The following is a 12,105-nucleotide window of genomic DNA, read 5'->3' as shown; positions in this document are numbered from 1 at the left end:
ACCTTTTCTGATCTGCGGTATGCACTCCAGTTGAGCTTCTAATATAGTGTTTTTAAACAACTTCCAAGCATTTTCGAGTGATGTGACCCTCTGGACTTTGTTTTTCAGCTTTCTTTTTACCAATCCCCTCATTTTTGTGAAGTTTCCTCTTTTGAAGTCAAATGTGACCGTGTTGGATTTTCTTGGCAATTCGCCAGTTACATGTATGTTTAATAGCACTGTGGTCACTGCTCCCAATCGGTTCAACAACACTTACATCTCGCACCAGGTCCCGGTCCCCACTGAGGATTAAGTCCAGGGTTGCCGTCACTCTGGTCGGTTCCATGACCAACTGATCTAGGGAATAGTCATTTAGAATATCTAGAAACTTTGCTTCTTTGTCATGACTGGAACACATATGTGGCCAGTCTATGTCCGGGTAGTTGAAGTCACCCATTACTACCACATTTCCTAGTTTGGATGCTTCCTCAATTTCATATCTCATCTCAAGGTCTCCCTGAGCATTTTGATCAGGGGGACGATAGATCGTTCCCAGTATTAAGTCCCTCCTGGGGCACGGTATCACCACCCACAACGATTCTGTGGAGGAGTCTGCCTCTTTGGGGGTTTCGAGCTTGCTGGATTCAATGCCTTCTTTCACGTATAGAGCGACTCCGCCACCAATACGTCCTTCCCTGTCTTTCCGATATAGTTTATATCCAGGGATAACCGTATCCCACTGGTTTTCTCCATTCCACCAGGTCTCCGTTATGCTCACTATATCAATGCTCTTCTCTAAGACCAAGCACTCCAGTTCTCCCATCTTGGTTCGGAGGCTCCTAGCATTAGCGTACAGGCACTTGTAAGCAGTGTCTCTCTTCAAGTGTCTTTGGCACTTGTGGTTAGGCCTGTGGTAATTTTGCTCTTCTGAATTTATATCCTGTGCCCCTGCTCTCACAATGCCTACTTCTAGGCCTACCCCTTTTAAAATTTCGTCATTTCTTTGGTTTTTATCCCAGGGGGGAGGTTTATTCCGAACCGGACCTTTCTCAGCTCCTGTCGGGTTTCCCCCCTCAGTCAGTTTAAAAGCTGCTCTGCCACCTTTTTAATTTTAAGTGCCAGCAGTCTGGTTCCATTCTGGTTCAAGTGGAGCCCGTCCCTTTTGTACAGGCCCGGCTTGTCCCAAAATGTTCCCCAGTGCCTAACAAATCCGAACCCTTCCACCCGACACCATCGTCTCATCCACGCATTGAGACTGCGAAGCTGGGCCTGTCTGTCTGGTTCTGCGCGTAGAACTGGTAGCATTTCAGAGAAAGCCACCTTGGAGGTCCTGGCTTTCAGCATCCTACCTAGCAACCTAAATTTTGCTTCTAGGACCTCACGGCTGCATTTCCCCATGTCGTTGGTGCCAACGTGCACCATGACCACTGACTCCTTCCCAGCACTGTCTACCAAACTATCTAAACGACGGGCGATATCCGCAACCTTCGCACCAGGCAGGCAAAACACCTTGCGGTCTACACGCCCATCACACACCCCACTGTCTATGTTCCTAATGATCGAATCACCCACTACAAGGATCCCTCCACCCCCTGGAGATATATCCTCGGCACGAGAGGATAGCTGCTCATCCCCCAAGGAATGGGTCCCTTCTAAGGGATCGTTTCCCTCTTCCTCAGCTGGATGCTCTCCTTCCCCGAGACCATCGTTCTCCATGATAGCAGGAGAGCTATCATTGTTGGAGTGGGACACAGCTATAACGTCCCTGAAGGCCTCCTCCACACACCTCTCTGCCTCTCTCAGCTTTTCCAGGTCCGCCACTTTGGCCTCAAGGAAATGAAGTTGTTCCCGGAGAGCCAGGAGCTCATTGCACCGAGAGCACACCCACGACTTCTGTCCAACAGGCAGATAGTCGTACATGCTGCAGGCAGTGCAAAACACTGGAAAGCCCCCACACCCCTGCTGGCTTCTTACCTGCATAGTTTTGTTTAAGGTTTATTACGTCAATGGGTTGGAGACTGCGGTTTAGTTGAGGTCAGGGAACAGACGGGCAGAGTAGGGGGCCCTGGCCTCCTCGCCCTGCTGCCGAACTCGCTCTGCTGCTTAACTCGCCTTGACGCTTCGTCAGCTGGGGCTCCCTCTAGCTCGTGGAACAGGCTCCCTCGCTAGGGTGCTCTGACTTTATATGTGTGGCTGGTTCCTCCCAGCTACTGCTGCCAGCCAATGATGTGTTACTTGAGGCTGATGGCTATTAGCTGGGGCTTAACACTTTAGTATTCTCTCAGGCTTCCTTCCTGAGCGAGGGGCGGGGCTGTTTAAGCTTTTGGCTGCTTTTAATCTCAGCAAGGGGCTGCGACTTCCAGGCAAGTCTTTTGTGTTTGTTGTTTTCCCACCTAGAACAGCCTGACCTTTCTTTAACCTAGGGAAATAGAGCTTGTGGTTGTGTTTCAGGAAGGCTGAAGCTGCCCTTTTTAGCAAGGACTGAGCTGACTCCCTGTATGTGTTGGTGGAGATTCCTTTTCCCCCTTCTCTCCGACTGGAATTTAGCCTTGTTTACAGTGTCCCCTGAAGCTTTCCTGCTAGGGTGGTGTTGAAAACTAGCTTTCTATGGGCTTCCTTCTCCTAGGATCTGTCTCCTAAGATATAGGTTCTTTCAGGATTTGGCTCCTAGCTCAGGGTGACCTTGGGCTGCCCTTATTACTTATTGCTCTGAGCTGTTTTACTTCAATTAAATAATGGAATAAATGGGAGCTACTTACCCTCTTTTCGCTCTGCTGCTTTATGGTATTTTCCTCATCAGTTTATATTAGAACATCCTTTTCTTAGGAACTCTGGAAAATGGGATTCCTGCAAATGTGTTGCTGTTAACAAGTGTACTGTTTATGAGTCTTAGAGTTTCATTGTCCAGACTGTGGATGCTGTTTTTAAAAACTTAATTGCTAATTTATTATTATTTATTCAATTTCCTCAATGCCTTCTACTAAAAATGGTCTCAAAGTGATTTACAGTATGAAATATACAAGAAATATAAAAATATACAAGAATTAAAAACTGAGCTAACAGCAACCAACAAATTACTCAATACAATTCTAAAAGTGGCACCAGTGCCTCCCCCCCCAAAAAAATACATATTTCATAACTGGCACAAAGCAAACCAATTTAGCTGTCTAGCAGAACATAAGCATTTTTCACAGACAAATGCCTGGGAGAAAAAGATTCCTGGTGCTAAAACAATGTTAACGTCAGTGCAAGGCAGGCCCCAATGGGGAGAGCATTCTTCATGGGGGGGGGGAAAGAACAATCAAAAAGTTCTAGCTTTCCTTTATTTAAAATGCCCAGTTGTCTAATCCTTGTGACCGGAGATGTACACTTGTTGATAAACTATCCCCAGTATCACTCAAGTTTCTCACTCTTGCCCTGGATCAGGGATAGGACAATGTACATTCTGCCAATGTTTTTTCTCAAATAAAAGGTTTTTCCTCCAGCCTCAGATGAGCGTGATAGCAGCATGGGGGCATATTCACAGGAAGGTGGTGAAACTCTTCCAGCCAGACAGGTCCTAGGCTATGGTCTGAAGGCACACAAGGCCACCACCTTGCTGAAGCTAAGCAGGTCTGGTTCTGGTCAGTATCTGGATGGAAGATTGCCTGGGAATCACATGTATGCCATCTTGGGCTCTATGAGGAAAGAAAGGTTGGGGTATAAATGAAAGGAAAAAATAGAGCTTACAAGTGTGCAGGCCTTGCCTGCAGTCTTAAAACTGTGAATTAAACTAATACATAGCTGCTGTTTTTCAGAAAATATATTGACCCAGCATTCCTTATAAATCCCAGCCATAGCTTTCCAAAATAATTCATAACCTAAGTGTCTGAAGCTCCCTAAGAGACAATTTTGAACTACTGCATCCTTCGAGTGCTTTCCTAATGTTTTTTTCCTAGCCTCCTCTATTAATATTTGAAGCTGTATTCACTTCTCTTGCTACAAAACAGTTATATAGGAAGCTTTGGAGATGGTACCATTTATTCATCTAGTAACTGAGGGTGGCTCCAGATATTATATAGACATGAGATGAGAAAGAGCAGCTCATGTGGCGCATCTCACCTTGGAAACCAAGTTCTCATTTCAGAAAGTGTGAAAAGACAAAGGATTCATATATTGTTTTCCCCTATTTCTGCCTGAATCGACTGGCTGCCATAGGAGATAACACCTGGGTTTCTTTAACAGAAACAATAATTGGAATGTGGCTTATGTATGTATGAAGCTGAACTCTACTTTTTGCTTTTTCAGTTACAGTTAGTAACATAGTTTCAGGACTTATCCCAACTGCCTTTCTCCACTCTATTGTTTTTTAGCAGTTCTGAGGCAAACTGCAACTATATGTTTTTGGAAATCTGAAGGAAATCGATGGAGGGATACCCAATTTAAGTCCTTCAATTTTCAGTGGGTCTTGACAGTTGAATATAATCCATTCATTTTAAAATTGTACACAAAATGGCCACTTTTTGCCACTTAGTGATCAACAGTTTGTCAGCCCTGACATACTCTGCTGTTTATGGGCCCTTCTCATTTCAATATGAAAAATTCCCTATACGTAATTACTGTTACTCCCTATACAAATTTAAAACGGGGGTAGTATGATAGTCTCCTATTGCATGAGATTCCTGCCCTTTTTATGCTGAAAGAGCCAAAGTAGTCTATTATGTCAACAGCTGCAATTTCAACCCAGTAATAATTTTTCTATTTTTGGAAAACTGCCATATATTAATAACTACATCCAACATAGATTTCAGGTTGGAGGGGTGCAGTTGTTGGGCGAAACATAGCTGAGTGGAGAGACTTTACTTCTAAAGCACAAATATATTTTTACAGTTAGCCCCATCTGATCACATATGGAAGCACAGAATATTCAAAGGATTAAAGTTTCATTCTACTTACAACATTCCTTATTAACATCTCCAGCCATTTAAGGAAGCTTGCAAATTAACTGTCATGATCAGTCCTGGCCTTCTTTGTGCTTGGTTGGTCTGTTGCTGATACAACATCAATAAATTCGTAGCAATAGAATATATATTTTTTTCATCTATTTTTTAATAGATTTTTTATTTTTTATTTTGTTTCTTCACAGGTATCTTTATATGACATGAATTTTCTCATTTACATCAGACACCAGTATAATTAAGAAGCAATAGTTATTCAACAACAACAAACAAAGAAGCATTCAAATGCTGACAAAGAAAATAAAATCTCTCAGACACTCAACCTCTGGTAGCAATAGAATATTAAGACTCTGTCTTATATGAAAAAAAATTGAAAACGACTATTGTTACATAATCCTACTGTCAGTTGAGTCTTCCTGGCATGTGGGTCAATTAAGATTTGACAAAATCACTTAATACTCCTTGTCCTTCAGTGTATTGGGGCTATTATACATTCATTAGAATTGAACCCATGGCACATGTTTTCCATAGATAAATGGGAATAAGAAGTTTCATTAGACATCTTTTTTTTAAAAAATTGGGTGAATTTTGATTTAATACGGAGTTTTGATATGTGAAACTTTCTCAAATGTCTTTTCCTGTAGATTAGTGCCAAGCCCGTATAACTAACATTAGCCCAAAGTCCAGCTAGTTTGGATACCACAGAGAAAAGAAAAGCATTTCTCCCTCCCAAACCTAACTTAATTTCTAGCATATGCAGGACAAACTGTACATTAAAAAGCACAAGTAAAAGTACTACTTTCTACTGAGACTTTTAGAGATAAATATCATTCATCTTTGGTCTTAATCCTATTCTGGCAAATTTTCATCATTTCCTAATTTTAAGTAAGACTTATGATGCTAGTACTGTAGACAATGATTTCAGTGTTCTAAGACCTAGTGGGAGAATCACAGATGAAAAGGAAACTTTTAAAAATCCAAATACATTATTGCAGACTATTTTTAATTGCTGCATTTTTGAGACATTAATATGTTTTGGGCAGCATGTATTCCTCAATTCCCTCCCTCCAAACAGATGTAAGCAATATTCTGCATAAGCCTAGCAAAATCATGTTGAATCCATTTTCTTATATTTGTCTTTTCTTTCAGATCACTCATAGTGTCGCAATGATTTTTTGGAATTAGATACAGATGCAGCAGCTAACAAATATTCTAATTCTCCCTTTTATACTTTGGCACATTCATTTAAAGGAGCGAGCATCTCATAGGGGTCATGTCCAATTTACAGATCTGTGCATGGACAGCTTTATCCTCCAAAAAGAACAGCAGCGTTTGAACTTATCAGCTGGTGCTGTTACTCATGCTGCATGACCTCGTTCCCCTCACAAGGTACCAGACAGCACATCCCCCCCCCAGATCTAAGATCCTATCCTCTGTATCAGTATACAAATATATCTGCTTTTGCAAGAGAAGGTATGAGGAGAGAGAGGAAAAGATGACAGTGTCAGAATCTTCCAGCCATTTTTTCCTTCAGAGCTATGAGATCTAGAGAGAGGTGAGGTCTTTCCACAGCCGTAGGCCAGGGATAGCCAGTGTAATGCCCTGCAGATGTTGTTGATCTACTACTCCCATTATCTCTGACCATTGGCCTTGTTGACTTGGGCTGCTGATGTGAGTTGGAGTCCGAAAGCATCTGGAGGGTACCACGTTGGCTACTCCTGCCTAATGAAGCTCTAATGAAACTAAACTCTCTCTATTGTAACCTCTTACATGCATTTTGAAAGGATCTGGAATGCATCCTTTCACCAACCCCCATAAATAGGATATACCATGGCTATCTCACCCAGACAATGTGTCTGAAAGTAAAGCAAATCAGCATGCGTCTCTAAAGGCGGCAGAGGCATAAGGTAAATAAATACTGCAACAGTTTTTATTGTCTCAACAAAGTAGAAAGCTGGTGTTATCTACTGCAGCTCATTTGTGTTTAATTCCACTTTTTGTAAAGATCTCAAAGTACTTGTGCAGCTGTTTTTATTATTGTGATTTCAATTCTTTGTGGGGCATAAGGGGCTAACTACATATTATGTGCAAGTGCATGTAACAGAGTTCAGAAGCCATTCTTTTATAAAGAAACACAATTTTGTGAGGGAATGGGTTTGGACATAGAAATGGTGGGCAGGGGAAAAGGTTAAGCACTCCTTTCACTACTCAAAATCACCCCTTTCCAAATATGTTTTTCTTCTTTAAAATGTATAGCATCAGGAAACTGTTAAATGCATTTATATATAACCTTTAATTAGTCCCTCAGTAAGACCAAAACTCTTGTAAAATGAAGTAACTCATAAGCTTAAATCCAGCTTTTATGTGCCCATAATTTTTTGTGATGCCCTTTCACACATATATTTTTTTTTAAATTATGTTTTAGATGCTTATTTGCCAAATTGCATTTAGAATGCCTGTGATCAGCGCAATATTTAAAAAAGAATTCAAGAGGACCAAGATTTCTAGCTAAAGATACTGCCTTGTTAAGAGTAACCTTATATTATCTTGATTGGATGGTGTTAATTCATTGTCTCTCTGGTACTGTTGCAGTGATTGTACTAGTCTCTTAATTTACAATATGTGGCAAGAAAGATTGTAATAAAATTATCTATGTTTAATAACACTGTGCATAACTATTGTTAGATTCTGTTTTGAATATGTTAGCCACTTCATAATTAAACAAAACAAGAACAGTTTGGTGGTGGTGTTGAATCGGATGGCCTTTTATTAAGTTTTTTTCTTTTTTTTATGTGAACCCTTGTTAGTTGAGGGGCAGAGCCCACACCCAAACTATTTAAGGGAAGTAAGGGACCAAGGCAACAGGGAGCACTGAATAAGAGCCTGTACAGATGTCCAAACTACCTTGTAATGAGTGCTTTCACTCCAAAATTAAGTAGCATGGCCATCTGCATTATGTAGTCAAGGGATAAGGATGATTTAAATACACATCAAGAAGAGGTAAACTCAATGGCAAAATACGTGTTGAAATGGTCACCTGTCTGCATGCCAAGATGTTTACAAAGAAATGCTGATAAGTCTTACAGGTAAACTAGATGTTAACTCTTTCTGACAAATGGGAGATGTTTGCCAGACTAGGTAACAAGTTTTGACTCTTCCTCTGCTTGTGAGAAGTTTTTCATTTGGAGACTGAAAAAAAAAAGTCAGATCTCTATGACCTTCATCCCAACAGGAATCCATGGCCCATAGCTTGTCGTGACTGGATATGTGACTATTCTGAGCTTGAGACTAGATAAATTACTTTCTTGTATTCTGATATTCTGTAGCAGAACAGTTGGGGAAGAAGTATATTGATGGTGCTGGATAGGGAGGGTTTGGTTGTGTAAACAGATCTTTTGTTTTTTTCTGTAGGCTGCTTGTAGAAAGATCTCCACTTTGGAGAGCTAGGACCCGTCAGTGGGGTGAAAGTATTAGACCCAGGAACAACAACTAATTCGGAGAACCCTAACAGCCCCCCCCCATTTTTTCCATAGTCTCTCGACCTATAGCTCTTGGACCTTAAATATGGTAGGCCATGCATATTCTGCTGGTTGTATACACGGTTGCATGACTCTTTCTTCTCTCTAAAGGGACCCTAATTATATAGTTTGTCCCCTGGTCCACTCTCTCCTTGAGCCATACAGTTCTTCCTAAGGCAGTCTAACTTTGAATGTTTAATGAGCAAAGGCTGTTGTCCAAAAGCTTTTTGCTTCTTCATTCTGAAAGAAACACAGTGCTGAATTAGATTCTGCACTGGCCATGAACAGATTGTGCAGCTGATAGATCCAAATGTATGGGAATGAACAGCCACATTCCAGCCTAAATGGAGTATCGAAGTTCCTCCTTCAAGGAGGAACTTACGCAAATGCATTGGTGCCTTGGCAACTTCTCAGACATTTAAGAAGCAAGATTAAGTGATCCAATTAAAATATAAAAAGGGGTTCTCAAAGATACTTATGGGGGAATTAGTAGAATGCAAAACAGAAGAAATGAATTGTTCATTTATATCCTTTGGATTAAAAGAAAGGTGTTTAGAAGGGTAGAAATTTTTGGCTTTTTAGTGTCTTATGATCATCTCAGTCCTTTCATTCAGTTTTCAAAATTGCTCTCCTAAGCTTAGATGAAGCCACACAAAACAGTTGATACCTAGTCCTCCAAGCTTGCTGGCCTCAGGCATGTACTTTTCTGAGCAAGGATGTATTCTTGAATTGGAGACTTCTGTTAAAAACCATAGATTGGGTGCAGAACTCTGCATTGTAGAACATGTAATAAAGGAAGCACACTGAAGGTACTGCTAATCACAAAAAGACTGTGCCATATAATGATAAGTGGAAATTACATGTATTATTTACATACTGCCTTTTTATTGCATTGCTATTTAGAATAATAATTGTGTCTGAAGAATGTGGCATGTATAATCTGTATCTGTATGTTTTGAAATTCTAGCTACAGTGGGGTAGATGTAGAATTTGAGGGCTGGCAGTGCAGGCCTTCAGAAAGGGAAATAAAAGTATATATTTTTATAGACTGTAATATGATTTTAAGTCTCAGCTGCGCCACATCAGCCTCTTCTGGAAATGTAAATCTGCAAGATTGGATAGAAGAGGGTGGCTTAGAAATGAGGAAGATAGTTCAATCAACCCTAAGAGCCCTAGATGGATTTAATTAATAAATAAAGATGCCTTTGAAATATATTTTTAGCTCTAAAATATTAAATGGAGAAATATTTACAAGCAAACTTTCTATGTATTTGACATTTGTGTAGTGCTTTGTATTGAAGAAATTTTTTTGTTATATGTTTATACCTCTTATTAATTGTTCTTGAGTTGTAGGGACAAAAAGTAGATAAATTGTTTATATGCTGGAAAAAATATGTGATGTGTAACTGTGTATAATGTCAGTGGTCACAATTCCAATGAAAATGTTGTTTGTATACTATCTGGTTTGCCACATGTGACTTTTATCCATTTTGTAGTAAGGTTTACATGCTAAAATATGTAGGAAGATGATAATAAAGTCAATGAACTACCTAAGTGAAGGCCAAGAACTAATTCCTACTGAACTAAGAACTATGATTTATGGATTTATTATTGTAAGAAAAAAGTATCAAATCATTCCAAATACTGTGTATCACTAAAGTAAGGCACTTGGGAAGGACACTACCGTTATTTCTACATTCTCTGTAATGTTCCCTATATGTTTGTTCAGATTTATGAAGACTAAGGTGGGTGGAAAGGTGTGGGGACGGGGAGAATCTGCTTATGCACAGTAGATGGCACCTGTTGTCAAGATTTCAGACTTGGGAGAAATAATAGAGAAATGGTGCAACTCAAGCTAAACTTATTTGCCAGCCTTGTAAACTAAGAGGAGTCAAGCTAGGTCAGTATTTGAATACAGGTTAGTATTTATTGCTTTGGTATTGCATTTTCTATTTTATCTCGAATTACATGTTAAAATATTATGTTGGCTTTATAAATTTGGTAACAAAATAAAATAAGACGATGGAGGCTCTTCCAACATTTCTTAGGTGGAAGGAATTTAATTTGGCCAAATTAGCACTCCCTTAAAGGGCTTTCCTACCTCTTACTGATGTAGTCATGGAAAAGTGGAAATGGTTAAAAGCTATTACAAAAAAACCTTAGTCATTTCCTTGGCCAAGTGTCAGTGGAAGTGAGAAATAAGCAGGGAGTGTTTTCTAGCTTCTTTAGAGAGGAGGAGCCAGAGTCTTCTCTTAAACTAATTATTTTTCAAATATTAATTTTGAAGTTCTCTGATTTCCAGAAACACCAAAGGCTAAAAGAGTTTATGCATTAGAAACTCACAAATTTTCCTGGTTTTTTTTAGAACTAAGGCTAGTGATGTTATATTTTATCAATCTGTTTAACACTGAGTCCCCTTGCAAAGATTTGCCAGGTTTGCACATAATGCTAAGCCATGATTTACATAAGGCAAGGTTTTTAAACCAACAAGGAACCAACATATAACCAATAGCTTATCAACATATTTGTTAACAAATTATGTTAAGCTGCTGGACTGAGTTTGAATGATCAAATAAACCGTAGTTTAATAAATCATGGTTTAGCATTATGTGTGAGCCAGACCACTGCCATATAGAACATAATGGAGTCTTGTCTTCCTGCATGGGCACTACACCAGGCCATTATGGAGAGTGGGATGCATATGGGTGCCTTCTGTATTCCTGTCCAACCTGTCTCTTTTATTCATATAAAGAACATAAACTCTAAGATTGTGTTGGTTGTGCGGAAAGGCAGTCTGGATGGGGATATGTGAAGCATACACAGCACACCTTTTCTCTCTAACAGCCTAGAGGAGAGCCTGCCCAGGCAGGAAGTGGGGATCAGTTTTACTCTACAGCAATTGCTCTGCATGGAGTTGATTACAACCATATCGAACTAGATTTAATGCATAAGAAGAGCCCTGCTGAATCAGGCCAATGTTCTCCTGTTCTCCCAATGGCCAACTGGATGCCAATGGGATGCATGCAAGGAGAACCTGACTGCAACTGCACTCTCCCCACTTGTGACTCCCAGCATCTGGTATTCAGACATACTATGCTTTCTACTTTATAGAATGAAAGACATGACTGTTGTGTCTCTTTGTTTATACGTTGGTTATTGTGGAATGGCTCTGCAATTTTTTTTAAAAAAACAGTATTCTAACTTCTAATGTATATTTTATTTATTTAAACATGTAATTATGATTAGCAAACAGAGGTTTTTATTGTAATACCAAAACGTTTCAGCTTCCACCTTCATCAGCTGCTAACATACAAATGCTGTTACCAAGGTGGCAGTTACAGAGCTTTGAGGATGGAATGCTCAGAGGGGCTTCATTTGCAGAAGCTAAGTAGTGGTGGTACTGTCCTCCAGGTTCAGGCCATGTGGCGCCAATGTGTCCAGAGAGTATATCCAAAAGTTCTCCCTTTTAGTCAATGCTGCTGGATCTGTTGGCATCTCTATAGCTGTTAGAAAAGTCCAACAGGCTGTGTCCCTCAATGCTGAAATGTTTTGCAACTGGTTGCTCCACTTTTTTTGTTAAGTTTGCCGATTTGTGGTTTCTGAAGTGTGTGCGTAGGTCAGTTGTGGTTTTTCCTACGTATTGGATATGACATCCTGGTCTTTTGCATTCA

At 40.0% G+C, this 12,105-nt stretch overlaps 1 protein-coding gene across 3 annotated transcripts in view; it reads left to right on the top strand.

Moving 5' to 3' along the window:
- The window catches only part of PDXK (pyridoxal kinase), an 82,017-nt gene extending 70,435 nt beyond the window's left edge, over positions 1–11,582 (top strand). Inside the window, exon 12 of one of the 3 annotated variants that reach the window (XM_061627533.1) lies at positions 7,342–11,582. The gene's annotated coding sequence lies outside the window, so the exon portion shown is untranslated. Of the gene's footprint in view, positions 1–5,104 lie in introns of all 3 variants that reach the window. The other 2 variants (XM_061627532.1, XM_061627531.1) reach the window with 2 other exon arrangements.
- The last annotated feature ends 523 nt before the right edge of the window (positions 11,583–12,105 follow it).

The sequence above is a fragment of the Rhineura floridana genome, chromosome 5, assembly GCF_030035675.1.
Source record: "Rhineura floridana isolate rRhiFlo1 chromosome 5, rRhiFlo1.hap2, whole genome shotgun sequence".
Classification (NCBI taxonomy): Eukaryota; Metazoa; Chordata; class Lepidosauria; order Squamata; family Rhineuridae; genus Rhineura; species Rhineura floridana.
The sequence above is the reverse complement of the archived record's forward strand: the minus strand, read 5'-3'. Positions and strand labels throughout refer to the sequence as shown.